General features: G+C 35.9%; 1 protein-coding gene across 3 annotated transcripts in view; it reads left to right on the forward strand.

Moving 5' to 3' along the window:
- The window catches only part of LOC150092739 (C2 domain-containing protein 5), a 615,319-nt gene that overhangs the window by 29,381 nt on the left and 569,348 nt on the right, over positions 1-16,590 (forward strand). The gene's annotated exons all lie outside the window — the stretch shown is intronic.

Below are 16,590 nucleotides of genomic sequence, written 5' to 3' on the forward strand. Positions count from 1 at the left end.
ATGCTTTATGTGGAAGGATTATACAATGTTCTTCAAAATGAAGAACATTGTATAATCTTTTACATTGTCTTAATCCTAAATCCACCCAAACATAATACTGTTCACATATTTGTAGTGGCATACCCAAAGCCTCACTAACATTACTTGATGCTGTTCAGAAGAAGGCAATAAGATTAATTAAATCACTTCTCTCCCAGGATTGCTGGAATCCCTCTCTCTCTATCTTTCGCTGACATTCTGTTTCTGCATTTTTCTCTTCTCCAGGTACTTTCATGGTGAGTGCTCTGCTAAAGAGGCTACTATTGTTCCTCCACTATCTTTTAGAAATTGTAAGACAAAGTAAGAGTATATCCATTTGCTACCCTCAAACTTGTCGAACCACTATTTCCTCCTCCTCTTTCATTCCATCTGTCTCTGTTCTTTGGAATGGTTTTCTCCAAAGATTATGATCTTCAGCTATTCAAAAAACCTCAACAGCTTTCTTTTTTTATTACCATTTTATCTACACTTGGCACAGATATGCTATAGGTCTTGCTACCTTTCACTTGTGGTCATATATAAAAAAAAAATAAATAAAGAACTTAACTACTACTCTTCATGTAAAAAACTGCTTTTTACATTTCATGTAAAACATCTACATCTCTCCTCCATAACCATTCTTTTCATAGTTCTTTGAACGTAGTCCTTTGTCACTCATTTCCAGACCATCTCCACCCAAAGCCTCACTAACATTGCTTGATACTGTTCAGAAGAAGGCAATCAGATTAATTAATCACTCCCCTTTCCCAGGATTACTGAAATCCCTTTGTCTCTCTCTCTCTCTCACTCACTCTGACATTCCCATATACCTCTATGCTCTTACTATCTCAGCTACTTCCTTATTTCTAACTTAACATTGACATCCTTATCATGGAGTAATGTGTAGGCACATTTGAAATGGGCCTTCTGATCTTCAGGTTTCTGTTCAGTCATCAGCACCAGATCCTGAATGTGATCCACTTTCTGGAATATATTTTTAATGATATAGCATACAACTGTATATTTCTATGCTCTTACTAATGCTAAAACAACAATCTCCTACTCATTTATCCATGAGTATTGGATAAATACTCGTAACTCTTTCCAACATCATCAGCAAAGAACTGAATATCCCTTGTCAATCCACATGAAATATCATTAACAAATAAATCAAACAGCAGTGACCAAGAACAGAACTCTTTGCATGCTGCTGATTACCATCTTTTTCTAGCAAGTTATCCTCCCCCCCACTATTACACATAATTTATTATTATTATTGTATAGGCACCTCCATGAAGTGTGAAGACTCATTGTGGGAGACCAAAACTATCCACACAATCTATCATATCTCTCCTTGAATCCATTAATCTCCCTACCATCCAGGACATATATATACACGTCCTGCAAAACTTTGATATGATGTATACTCTGTTGAAAGAATGTGGATAAGAAGTGCAACTCATCCATCACATTCATTACAAGGTGCGATAATTTGTCACTCGGAGAAGAACACTTAATCTGATTACCTCAACTTCATAGCTGCATTTCAGTTACTTATAGCAAGAACTGCAAGTTCCTTACTGGAGTCTTAGTTGTATTTGATAGACTAAATATCTACAAATTATTTTTATTTTTTTCTACTTCTTTTATTGTATAATTATAGTTTTTAATCTCAGTACAAAATAAGAGATCCTTTTATACTTTCTTCACTTAGATGTTGTATCACTTTGAAAAACCGATGAAGTCAGTTTTTTGTGCCAGTTGTGTTCAACTACTTACTCGACAATACATTTATTCTCCAAGAACATGATTAAAAATTATTTTTGTCAAACAGTTATTTTATAAATTAATGAAAATCCAAATTAAAAAAAAATGTGGTCCATGTGTTCCAAATTAAGTTTTAGTTTTTATTCATAATCATAGTTTGAAGAATAATACTTCATAGACTGTGTGATGATCTTCAATTTTGCTTTATAGAGAACATTACAATATCTTTAATCACATAAGATAATGTATAATCTTTATAACCTAATTATCAGTTCTTTGCGCTTTAACTTTCTTGTTTTTTCAGATTTGCTCGTTACAGACTGAAATTAATGATTAAGAAGAAATTGTTATGTACATATTTTCTGCTAGTTTAGATATTATGCAGCAACTTTGAAGAAACGATTCTTTCACTATAGTTTATCCTTTAAAAAAAAAATATATAGATGCATACATCAAAAGAGAAATTTCATTTAATCAATTTTTAGAATAGAATTGAAATTGTATTTTGCCTTTGATGGCTAAACTCTGAAATTCCTTCTCCTGCACTGATACATAAAGTTTTTGAAGTTTGCCTGTTATAAGACCATTTTTAATAAGTATGCCGTCCATGTGGTTAGCCTAGTGGCTATGCGCTTCACAACCATATGCCTGGGGAAGGAGTGTCCTAGGTTCGATTCCCATCGATGATGTGAGGAGCTTAAGGATCTTCTCAGTCATAGCCAGGTTAGCTGGTCTGGGGCATGGACAGCAGGGTCCCCCCCCCCCCCAGTTTATCTGGGGTTTTTCATCCCGCAAGCAGGCAAACCGACTAGTGAACACACAGGCTACAGTCAAAAATACATACTTAATCCCTCATTGGGGGGGGGGGGGGGCTCAATCAGTCCTAAGGGATTAAGGAACGGTTAAGGAACGGAGGTACCCAACACGAATAAATAAAAATAAGTATGCAGTTTGCAGATAGTGAAATTTTGTCTTTGAAATTTTCATATCAGTGTGTGCCACCGATGAGAAAATTTCAAAGTAGCACTAATAATATTTTATTTTTTCATTAACAAAATAGCAAAGCAAAAAATAATGTTATTGCATATTCAAAAAAAAAAATTTTAATTTTGTATAAATAGAAGTGTAGAAAAATTGTTTCATGCTGTTCAGTTTTCTTTCTTCTTTTTTTAATGGCAGAAAATAAAAGATGATGAAATTAGAAATCTTTAAAATGAGAATAAATTTTTAATCATTCTATATTTCATGTATTTTCATGATATCTACAGTGGTTGAGCACTGAATATTATAGCATCCTAAAAAAAAAAAATGTATATGTTGCAATTTTAAGTAAAAGGTGAAGGCGAATGAGTTCCTGGCTGAAACATCATTGGATATAAATTTTTGATATTAAAAAACTCTTACAGTTGGAAATCGAGTAATGCAATTTAACATTATTTGTTGTTCATAAGAATAGAAAAACTTGTTTCTAAAACATGAAGTGTGCCAATTCATGTGATGGTATTTTACTTGGAAAGAAAACAAAAGCTCATATTTATTTCAATAAATGTTACTTAAAAAAATAAATATTTAACATAATGGTTTTTAATGCAAGCATTTTGAAAAGTGCACAAAAATAATTTCTGCAATATTTTATTAAAATGAAAGAACATAAATTGGTTTGTTCCTTTTTGCTGATCTAAAGAATAAAAGACTGCAAATTTACTACTACTGAATTCATTGAAAAGGGTGATTCATGGTCATTTCGGGATTGATTATTTATTTTTGCACGTGAAATTCGTTTTTATTTTTGTGAAGAAACAATAAATAAATTGTACAGCAAAAAATTAAAATATCAAAGGGCAGTAAAGGAAATGCCAAGGAACACAGTACACTTTAAGTCAAATGACTGAAAGGTCACTTAATTAATATATTAATGGCTTGACTGTTAGAGGATTAACAGTCAAGGAGGGTAATTACATGATGAAAGGTAGAATGCCAATATGTTTTGATCCATGAAAAATGCTAAGGTGGTCTGATTATTTTATACAGCTTAGTCAGTAGGGAGGTTAATAGACAAACCACTCACACAACTAACTCTGGCAGTCCATTCTACTTTTAAAAAAAATCTACAAAATTTACAAAAAATACTCTCCAAGCAAAAAATCCTAGTCCTCATACTCTTACTAACAATTATTCAACTGCTAGGGATGACCTCTTGTTCTGGCTCTCTCTAACCAATTGCTGAAACATTTCTCTTGCATCAATCCTATAAAACCCTTTAAGTAACTTAAATGTTTCTATCATATCCCCTCTTTTTTTCTTATCAACCAACTTTTGCAATATACATACCTGTACCTCCAATCATTCCTGACACAACCACATTTCAACTATAGCTTCTGCAGCCGCCAATAAATCTGATGTACTTTTTCGCACAAGACACTACTTCACCTTTACAGCTGCTAATTCTATACAAAGCCCAAATCCACCCATCCATGGAATATTGCTCTCTAAGATTGTTCGATTAGCTAATTAATGATCCCTCTCTCTCTCTCTCTCTCGCAGACATTCAGTTTTTGCCTTGTTCCTCTTGTAAAGATACTTATGTGGACAGTGCTCTGCTGAATAAAACAAGAGCCACTTCTAATGAGCACCCTTTTACAGTTCATCTTGAAACTCACCAAACCAACTTCACACTGCCTCCCCCTTTCATTTCATCTACTTCTGTCGTATCCCCCCCCCTTCCCGCTGGAAAAGACCACTACCCAGACTGGTTTCGACTTTTATTCAAGTCTCATCTCCCACTGATGAGACTTTATTCAAGTCTCATCAGTGGGAGCCAGACCCAGAAGTGATACCAAGGATGAAACCAAGAATAACATTTCTTGGCATCTTTAATTTAATAACATAAATAATTAATTCAATAACATAAAAACCAGTGTATTATCATAGCAGATGAATACAGGTGGTATGGCAACATGATGTGAACCTAGTGACTTCGAGAGAGAGGTGTTATCATTGGCTGTCACATTGATGGCATGTCCATCTGTGCCATTGCTGCTCAACTGGAGCATTCAAAATCAACAGTTTGTGATGCGATCAACAAATGGAAATGTTCCGGCATCACTAGTGCAGGAAAACACCCAGAGTGGCTGCTGAAAATGACTGACAGGGACAGGAGGGTGTTAAAACAGGTGGTACGCAAAATCTGGCTACAGTCAGCACAGACCATTTGTGATAAGTTCCAGAGCACCAGTAAAACCTTGGTGAGCACTAATACTGAATGAAAAGATCTCCATTTACTGGGTTTCCATGGAAGAGCAACAGCACGCAAGCTGAACATCACAACAGCAAACAAGGCGGCTCATCTTGCCTGGTGTAAAGAGCGTGTGAACTGGACAATTGACCAGTGGAAAACAATACTCTGGAGCGATGAATCAAGGTTCATCTGTTTGTAGTCTGATGGCAAGGTGTGGAGGCAGCTTGGTCAACGCGTCTTACCACAGTGTGTTGTACCCACAGTAAAGTTTAGTAGTGGAGGAGTAATGGTGTGGGGTGCATTCAGCTTGTTTGGAGTAGGACTGGTCGTTGTCCATTGTTCCATGAAGGCAGCTCAGTACCTTGATATTCTGGATAAGTAGGTGCTGCCTACACTGTGGAGTTTTTATGAAATAAACCTGTGTTACTATCAAGACAACAATGCTTCATGCCACAGTGCTGCAACTGTTATGAAATGGCATGTTAAACAACTGCCCTGGCCTGCACAGAGTCCCCAATAGAACACCTGTGAGACGAATTGGAGCAGCAAGTGAGACCCAGAGCAGCACGTCTTCGATCTGTTGCTGAACTCAGTGCTACTTTGATATAGGAATGGAGATAAATTCCACCTTATGTCTGCTGCACGTTGATCGAAAGCTTTCCTCAAAGGGTGCAGGAGGTGATCAAAGCCAAAGGTAGACATACCTGATATTAGGGTTCTCCTGCTGGTATCAGTTATAACTGCTAAAGTGTCTGGACAAGTATGCTAAATAGTGTGTATGCGTGTGTGTGTGTGTGTATATATATATATATATATATATATCTGTTCTATGTATCTATTCTATATATATAAAAAGATAAGCCGAAATTTGAAACATTTTTATGTCATTTTTTTGTCTTACCAGCTTACCAGCCCAGAACTCAGGGGGGGTGCGGATCCCCCCCTCCAGTATATATATATATAACCTCATCCTCTCCTCTTAGAGAACATTCCACAGACCACTCACCATCTTGGTCACTTGCATATGAATCCTATGCACCACTTCCCCATCCCCAAGAAAAACTCAGACCAGATCAGACCTGGGCACTCTACTACAGATGTGGACATATCAAGTCTTGTAAAGAGGAATAACTACTTCCTTATCTCTACTTAGTGTGTTCTTCAACAGCCACATAAGCCTGTAAGCTACCTTAGCATCCTTAGCAATATGTCCTCTAAACTTTGTGGACAACGTGTCTGGACAATTATTGCTAAATAGTGTGTGTAAAGCCGAAATTTGAAACGTTTTTATGTCACATTTTTTGTCTTACCGGCTTACCAGCCCAGAACTCGGGGGGTTAGGCACAAGGGGGCGGAGCCCCCCTAGTATGTATGTGTGTGTATATATATATATATATATATATATATATAACCTCATCCTCTCCTCTTAGGGAACATTCCATAGACCACTCACCATCTTGATCAGTTGCATATGAATCCTATCCACCAGTTCTCCATCCCTAAGAAAAACTTGGACCAGATCAGACCTGGGCACTGTACTACAGATGTGGACATATCAAGTCTTATAAAGAGGAATAACTACTTCCTTATCTCTACTTCTTAGTGTGTTCTTCAACAGCCACATAAGCCTGTAAGCTACCTTAGCAATATGTCCTCTAAACTCTGTCTACCATCACCAACACCCCTAAATCCCTAGCTTTATCTGTTTCCTGGAGTACATCAATGTGGTATATAGTTTGTAATCGATTTATCCCAAAATCTAAAACTTTACATTTCTCCACATTAGACTTCTATTATCTTTTACCCATACTGATAGCCTATTTAAATCATCCTGCAAGCTCTCCACATTGCCTTGATTAACTATTACTCTACATAATTTTGAATCATCAGAAAACAATTGAATATTTCCTTTCAGATTATTATTACATAGAAAAGTGGATATTAAAGATCCAGCATTATTTCAAACCAAATGTTTGTGGAAATTATGAAAGTTTTGTAAAATTTGACCGATAGTGTACGAGAATCGGAGTTGCCTTAGCTTCCACTACTTAAAAGAACATGACTGCTGCCAAAGCGCCCATATGTTCTTTTAAGTAGTTCAAGCACCCATTATGTATTAGTGTATTTTGTAAGGTTTCACTGTTCTGACAGCTGTTTTGAGCTGGTTGGTTCTCTTCAGAGACAAGGCAGAAACCTTAAGAGAGCAAAACCTCTCATTCAGTGATAAAGAAATCAATGTATAAGTAGTGAAAAGTTGTAACACCTTATTATTAAAATACTGTGCATTAGAGTCAGTTGTTGAAAGTTTTTTCACTTGTTTATAAATTAAAGATACCACAAAATTATATTCTTGTTTAATCCTTCAAGCGAAGCAAACAAAGTTTGCATATCATCATGACTAAGCTACTAGTATACTGAGGCTAGTGACTTCACATTAATTGCATTAGTATCACATGATGCAAAGCACATGTTCATTTTCACTACTGGTATTTGGGAAATATATGACTTCTGTCATTACTTCAACCTCGGTATTTCTTCTTGGTCTGGCTCCCTCTAATGAGACTTCAATAAAGATCAAAACCAGTCTGGCTAGTGGCCCTTCCTATAATGCATAGCATTATAAGTATCCCATATGTATAGCATTATATAGTATCCCATAATTCAAAGTGTACATCCAAAAGGATGTGTACTTTGAATTATGAGATACTAAGACAATTAATGTAGTCACTATTCTCTATATACAAGTAGCCTAGTCGTGAAGATATTTTGCACACAAACTTTCTTTGCTTACACTTGGATAAAGATTAAAGAAGAATATAATTTTTTTGCTTCTTTGATTTAAATAACAATGGTCCCAAAACAGACTCATGTGGCATACCACTAGTGGCATTCCTCCTCTTTAAATTGCATCCCATATGCAACTTGCTGATACCTATTGATATGTTGAAACCTAGAACCAGTTGCCTATCCAACTCTTTAATCTTTCATCCAGCCCCATCTGCTTCAGTTCAGTTACCAACTTGTAGTGTGGCAAGCTATCAATTTCAAAATCTAAGTATACCATTGTATATGAATCTCCCTTTTCCAATACATTCATCACCTTGTTATAGTACATATGGAAGTAGGTAAAACATGACTTCCCTTTAACAAACCCATGCTGAAAAGCACAGAGAATTTCTGTCAACCCAATTTTGTATCATCCTCTCTCAACAACCTCCAATACCTGAACTACAACTCTAGAACAATTGTAAAGTGGAACAATTTTACCTTCCTTTGGGACTTGTGTTGTTGCACGATTTGTTAAACAGGTAGGGTAAGGGTGCTGCTATTCCCTGGGACATTCCCTTAAGGCGTGTCATCAAGTAATATGTTATTAAGTCCTATTGTCTTATTGATACCTAGCTTACTTAACTCCTTGTATATCTCTTTGCTTGCTCTCATATTTGTAAACTTAGGGACACAAAAACACACGTGTTGAACAGATTATTTTATTAATTACTAATAAAATAAAACTTGACGTTTCGACCCCTGTATCGAGGTCATCATCGGAAGAATACAAGTGTATACGGAACCAAGCTACATGCTCATGCCCTGTATACCAGTAAACTAAATCTATGTAGTTAGTTAATCCTTTTCCCTAGCCTGACCTCTAGTGATAAAAAAAAAAAAATAAATAAATAAATAAATAAATAAATACAACTACAATAAACTGCTAAAGTCCTCATGTATTAATATTCTTCTGGATAGTTCTGATTGTTATAATATGATTTCTTTCAGTTGCTGTTGAATGTTACAAACACTTCACCAGGTTGTCTTCTTGTAGTGGGATTTTTCTATGGCTAGTTTAGGTTGTTATACAGGTTGTAGATGGCTCCTCCACATTCTTGAAATGGTTAGGCCATCATTTTTGTTGAGATTTCAGTTGTGTTTGAGCATTTCACATAACTCTTTAAATTTTCTCTCAAACCAGGTTTTGGTGCGGTGTAGGGACTTGGTATTTTTCCAATAAATTCTGTGGTATGTTTGGAGTGCGTGGTTAGAATGGCCGGTTTTACCAAAATGGAGGTATTTAATGTGTCGTTTGTGTTCATCTTGTCTGATTGGGATAGTTCGCCCTGTTTCCCCTATGTATGGTATGTTGCATGTGCATTGTATTTTGTATACCCCTGGGTGGGCTAGGTGTGGAAGAGGATCTTTAGAAGAACTGAGTAGGTGTCTTAACTTATTTGGGGGTTTAAAGGTGGTTTTAATGTTGTATTTGCAAAGTGTTCTGTCTATTTTTTCAGAAATGCCTCTAACATAAGGAATGGCAATAGCATTCTTGAAATCTTTTTTGTTCTTACTGGTATCTTTATGGAGGACCTTGTGAATAGTTTTTTTACTGTATCCATTTTTGATAAATGTTTGGTTGATGTATTCCTGGTTTAGAGCCTGTTCATTAGAACAAATAGTTAGGGCTCTGTGTTTAAGGGTGCTTATGACACCTAGTTTTTGTGTTGGGTGGTGGTAAGAATTTTTGCGTATGTATTGGCCTGTGTGTGTGTAGGTTTGCGGTAAACTGAGAAGGAGAGACAGCCAGAAGGAAGACGTGTGACAAGCGTGTCTAGGAAAGGAAGAGAGTTGTTTTTTTCCATTTCAATGGTGAATTGGATACGTTTGTGTTGTTTGTTTAGGTGGCTAAGGAATGTATTTAGAGCTTTGCAGCGTGGGGGCCAAATGGCGAAAATATCGGTGACGTATCTGATCCAAATTTTGGGCTTTAGACATGCTGTCTCTAGAGCATGTTGCTCAAAGTCTTCCATATAAAAGTTAGCTATTGGGGGAGAAAGTGGTGAGCCCATGGCTGTACCTTCTTTTTGAAGGTAAAAATTGTTTTGCCACATGAAATATCCGGAGCGGAGTATGTGGGCAAAGAGGGCCGTGATGTCATGTGGAAATATGTTCTGTAGGAGCAAGATCATGTCATTGATTGGGACATTGATGAAAAGGGAAGTTATGTCAAAGCTGACTAATAAATCTTGGTCATTGAGTGTAATGTTTTTAATTTTATTAATGAAATATTGTGTATTTTTTATGTAGGAAGGGGACTGACCTACCAATTCCTTGAGTGTGGCAGCTAATTTTTTGGCTAAATGATCATTTGGGCTGTCACTTCCTTCAACAATTGGATGAAGTGGTGTGCCTGGTTTGTGTATTTTTGGCAGGCCATAAATTCTGGGTGCACGGGCATACTGAGGTATTAATTTTTTTGTTGTTTCTACGGCCCATGTGTGGACAGATTTGATTAATTCAGTTGTTTTCTTTTTGTTACGTTCTGTGGAATTGTAGCTTACCATTTGGTAGGTGTTGTGGTCCGATATTAAATGGTTCATTTTTTCAATGTATGTTGTATGGTCTAAAAGGACAGTGGCATTGCCTTTATCTGCTTTCGTGATTATAATGTCTTGGTTATTTTTTAAGGATTTAAGGGCTAGATTTTCGGTTTTGTTTCGGTTCGGTTTTGTTGGTGCTTGCTCATTTAGTAAGACTTCTCTGATTTCATTCTCTACACTTGAGTTTCTTATTTCACAGTGAGGATAAAATCCTTTAACACCATTAACAGCATCTTACCATAACCATTTTTCTTTCTACTTGCGACATATCGAAAAAACTCACGAGGTTTTTATCTTGATCTGATTTGCTAATTTCTGCTATTACTGCACTTTTGCTGTCCTTACCAACTGAATCACTCCTAGACATTATACTCTTTGTACAGATGAATAATTGTAATAATCAGTTCTATCATCTTTGGCAATTCACAAGCAGCATTTATTTCTTTTCTACTCAGCTCCTCACTCCATGATATAGCTCAAAGCTGTCTCCTAAGCTTTTCATATTACTAGCTTTGTAATTCCACATATGTCGTTTTCTCACAGAAGTCTTCACATGACTAGCCACAACCCAGGTGATCACTTCATAATCATTCTGAGCAAGTGGAGGGAAGTGCGAAGCCCTACTCACAATTTCATCTTCTGATGAGATAATCAGATCGATCCTTGCATCCTCCTTTATATACTGCCTAAGATATTTGTCTCTCAGGAACAAAAGAAATTCATTGTCCTTATTCCCAAATGCAATCTCTTCATTCCAGTCTATATTGCCATAATTAGGATCAAAGCAGTATAACTGAGAGAAGACCTCCACATAGCCTTTAAACAAATGCAGAGAACTGATCAGGACTTCTGACCTAATCTCCAATCCTCACCTTCTCGTGATACACCCTGTTAGGTATCTATTGGATACTGAATAAACAAGGATAGGCTGGCAATTTGGGATCTAGACAACCAAATTGTATTGGCTTATACCACAATGTAAAATGATGGTACAACATTACAGAATTTCTTGCCGACTCGGGGCGTTCCTTGGTTAAACAAGGTCCCCATTATTTTTGCCAGGGAATCAGGGCAAATAGTGAAAAGTCAACTACTGGAACAAAACCTGAAACACGTCTCAACTCAACATCACCGGAGTTCAAGATCAGTACTATCAACATAAGAAGCCTGAATGGCAAAGAAATGTTGCTGGCTGAGGAATTGGATATATACCAGATCTACATAATACAGGTGACTGAAACAAAAAAGACATAAACTGGTGAGATCTTTCTAAGCAATAAATACAAAATGTTATATTCAGACAATAACAATCAGGGAAAAGGAGTAGCTATAGTATTCAACACTAAATACAAGGATAATATTCATGAATGGCAGGCAGTATCAAGTAGAGTGATGTGGGCAAATATTAGAATGGTTAACTGGACAATGTGACTTATTTGTGCCCATGGTCCCCAGAAAGTTCTACTAAGGTAGAAGTGGAGGAATCGTTTGAGTCTTTAGAAATAGCAACTGACACAATGAAAAATGAAAAGTCAGTCCTTGTTGGGGATCTAAATAGCAGAGTAGGAAATCATTGTCAGACACAGAAGTATTTTGGGAAAATTTGGAGAAAAGAGCACAACTAATAATAATGGTAAATAACGCTTGGATTTCTGCTCAGGACAAGGACCAGTTATTACTATCACAATGTTCCAACATAAAAATGCGCACAAATTCACATGGTGAGAAAATGCAAGGAATAAGAAAAGTCTCATTAACTGTGTTATTGTTGATATTGATGTTTTCTCACTGGTGCAGGACACTAGAGTGCACACAGATTTGTAATTGGAAATGATCACCATTTAGTCTTGAGCAGGATAAAATTGAATTTCATATTGAAAAGAAGAACACATAAGAAAGTTTTAAAGCAAATAAAAGTTGAGCAGCTCTCAGATGTTGAACTGCAGACTAAAATACACAAACATACAAAAAAAATGAAAAGTTTGAGAACAGGAACCAACTTTGGAGATTCAGTGGCAAGCACTAAAGAAAACATTCATTGATTCAGCCAGAGAGGCATGTGGTGAGGTTGCAAGAATAGAAAAATCAGAACTCCATGGCAGACACAGGAAGTTAAAGAGGCAGTGAAGGAAAAGAAGAAAGCATATTATTAGTTCCTGGTGAATAAGTCAGCTTGTGCTCTTATAGAATACAGAAACAAATGTAAGAAAGCTAACTTATTCGACTTTGGTAGGATCACAGAAAATAAATATCAGGAAGGTGACAAGATGTTGGAGGCTGTTGAGAAAGCTCAGAAATGGAGGAAAGAGTGCTGTAAAAGGAATTAGAGATGATAAAGGTAACATGAGAACTGGAGAAAAAGGATATCCTTGATGTATGAAATAATTACTTTGAAAAATTGCTAAATTAAACAATCAGTGACAGCACAGTGATTAAAAAAAAACACTCAACTGGCATGCATTTAGGAATACATATCCATACTTAAAGTTGAAAAAACCATCAAAAGCATGAAATGTGGAAAGGTAGCTGGAGTAGATTATATTTGAACAGAAATACTCAAGTATAGAGGTATAAAATCTTATGACAGCTGCACTGCATATTTCAGAAGTCTGGACAGAGGGATGTATTCCAGATGATCTGAGTAGAGCTCTCATAGTACCCATATATATATATATATATATATATATATAAAGGGGAAATAAAACTGAATGTGAGAATTACAGAGGTATTTCCCTACTGATTGTTCCTGGCAAGATCTATGCAAGTATACTTGAGAAACGGTTGAGAAGAATTGTGGAAGAAAAGCTTGGTGAAGAACAAGCTGGATTCAGGCCAAATAGAGGCTGTCAGAATTAGATTTTCACTTTACGATGAATAGTTGAGAAATCATGGGAATATAACAAAGATCTGTATTTAAGTTTTGTAGATCTGGAAAAGGCATATGACAAGGAGCCAGAAGAAAAGCTATTCAAAATGCTAGTTGTATAGCAATACTTAGTCATTATTTGAGTTGTAAGTCAGCAGTTAGAATTGAAGGAAGTACAGGAAGATGGTTTAATGTTAAATCTGGTGTCAGACAAGGATGTACATTATCCCATCTGTTATTTATTATCTATATGGATCACATTATGAAGGAAAGCGGTATTAAACCTAATATCAAAATTGGAGATGTTGATCTCAGCTCTTTACTTTATGCAGATGATGTTATAATTTTAAGTAAATCCAGTACAAGTTTGCAAGATTTCCTGACTAAATTTAATTTCTTCAGGTGGTATTGTCACTTAAACAGAATGGGATAGGAAAGATTAACAAAGCAAGCATTCTCTGCCAGATTGACAGGAAAATGACCCAGAGAAAGACCAAGATGTAGGTGGATTGATATATTAAAAGTGCCTTAGATGACAGAAATATAAGATGTGATAATGTTGGAGTCTTGACAAGTAATAGATTGATTTGGATGAAAATTGTAGATAGGATGTTAGTAATGATGTAATTTTTTTATGTAGTACTATCATATCCTGTACACCCCTTGAGGTACATGTGAAGAATTTGCTGATGATGATTAAAATCACCCATTATAATCACCCTTCTTGTTCACTAACCCAAGTTGATAATACATATCTTCATAACCACCACCATCCACATTCCCTGGCCTATAGCAACATCCAGCTAAATATCTCTTCCTGTCAACATCCACTACACTGCCTCAAAACCATTGCCCTTATTTCATGTCTACCTTATGTGGATATAGTTCTCCTGCTATTATCAATAGCACTCTCTCCCTTCCTTCTTGTCCTTATGAAAAACATTGTTTTTCTATTTCTATCAGCAGTTGTTATTTCAACACTTTTTAGGTTAATAAGCACAATCAATGAAACAATTTCATTTTCATTATTGTTGATGCCCCTGCCATTTGTAACTAAACATAGCAATTCACTTTTAGGTCTGTATCGCTATTTATTGCTATTTATTGGTCGTGATTTCCCCACTACACCTGCCCTTGCTCAACTACATTTATCACTGCTTTCCCACAACCCACACTCTCTCTTGCTTGTTTCCCTCTCATATGAGTTATGTTGTCCGTTCTCCCTCCCAGAAAGCAGTTGTTATACTCTCTATCATTAACCAAACCTCTAATAATGGAATCTCTATATGTTGCTATTCTCATGTCATTTGTCACATCCCCCCCGCTTTCATTCGATCCTTTTGCACTCTTTCATTTGTTTCCACTGAACATCTAACATCGGTTTGTATATTCCTGATTTCATTTCTCATTATGAACAACTCTTTTCTCGAAACTTGCATTCTGGCAATTTCACCCTCTATTGCTACCATAGACCTGTTCGATTTTGTTGTACCATATCTTTCTTTTGTTTCCTTATTCCTATTTTTATTCACTTCCATATCACTTACTTTTGCTCCTTCAAACTCCTTCCATATCACTTACTTTTTTACTCCTACTAACATTTAATGGAATGAATACAGCTGAAGGAGAAATCATTAAATAGCAGCTATTATCGTTGCAATATTTTGTTTCTGTCACAGAGACATCTTCAGGAATACAATATGAGTTTTCAGACTCCTTGGAGGTGTCACGAATAATAATAATAATATTAATTTGTATTAAAATACATAAAAACAAACACAAAACAATGAGTGGAAGAAATTAGACTATTTAAAGCATAAAGTCCTATGAGAGGCATCCTCTGTGGGTTCTGTTGGGGAGACCTAAGGATTAAAGTTTTCCAAATCTTGGCAAGTTTAATACAACCATATTCAATTAAGATTAGGCTGGGTTTTTAAATCTGTTGCTGATTCTAAAAAGTCTTTCAAGTTGGTATTTGCTGTGAAGTATAATAGTTTTATCTATCTGATACTATTTCAAAGCATGGTCAGCCAAATCTGACTGATTATAGTTGTTTGGCGGATGTACTTTTTGTGTTCATCTAGGTGAATGGTAGCAGATATCCCATTTTTATCATAATATCATAATTTTTGTGTTGACAAGAACTTTGTCAACAGAGAGTTGAGAAAGTGGAACCTTAGGAGAGCAGAGAAGGGAAACCAGCTTCAAATGAGTAATAAAAAACTGTGCAGAAATTATATTTCTTTAAAGTTCTCGCTATTTTTTTCCGTACCTAGATTTAGGGAACAGTAATGCCATTACTATTCCCTAGATCTATAAATTATATAGATTGTTTGGCCATGCATACATTACACTCACCACATCGAACCATTTTTGAAAAGTGTACATTGTTAATAGCATTTGATGTTCTTGTTGAGTGGTACAAAATGGCATTTGTGCTGCCATTTTGTATCTTCAAGGCAAGAATGTAAAAATGGAAGCAGTATCACCAATTATTATTATGCAAAGTAGTACTTATCTTTTTTTTTTGAGCTCTCTTCTAATGACCAAATATGTTGAGGCCCTCTAGCAACATTTAATCTGATTATAATTGGATCACTGCATTTATGCTCATACTTGCCATAATAATGCTCTCTTACTGCTACTTAAATTTATTTGCTGTTGAACCCAACATCTTCCTACTGTATACTTCACTCACCCCCTTTTCATAAGAAAAATGTTCTAACTGAATATTTCTTGTTCTGCTTCCAGAGGAATGACTCCTTCTTCTTTCTTTCTGCCATCATATATCCATCCTATAAAGTTTCTTTAACTGCTATGGTTGAGTAAGGCCTACCTACCTAATAGCAAATAGGTAGGTAGGCCTTACTCAAGACAGTAAAGCATAGAAGTTACTCTCATGCTTCTGGAATACTGTCAGATTGGTGTTCTAGAATAAATGGGTGACAGCTATTTTGATGCATGTGTGCCTAATGAACTGGCTGCTGCTTATGTGTGTACCATTTGCTGTTTTCCTTCTCTGACCCATGTGCATAGTAGTCTATGTAATAAATCTTCCGAAATAATTACTATCTGAGAATCAAGAACCCTACTCTTGCAACCATTGTAGTTTTTTTTTTTTTTTTTAGCCATTTTAGTTCTTCAGTAAGAAGAATAGTAGTCGTGATGGGCCATGAAATTCATTTCTCATATAAAGACACATGGATAGTTATGCCTTATTAGGATTTGAACCTGCAAGTTGTTGATGATAGAATATCAATATTAGCTGTTTGACTATTTGGGAAGTTTGCAGATTGTGACTGCAAACTGTCAGCCACATATGTTATAGC

The sequence above is a fragment of the Typopeltis vanoorti genome, chromosome 25 (assembly GCF_054136105.1).
Source record: "Typopeltis vanoorti isolate ZY-2024b chromosome 25, IOZ_Tvanoo_1.0, whole genome shotgun sequence".
NCBI classification, from domain to species: Eukaryota; Metazoa; Arthropoda; class Arachnida; order Uropygi; family Thelyphonidae; genus Typopeltis; species Typopeltis vanoorti.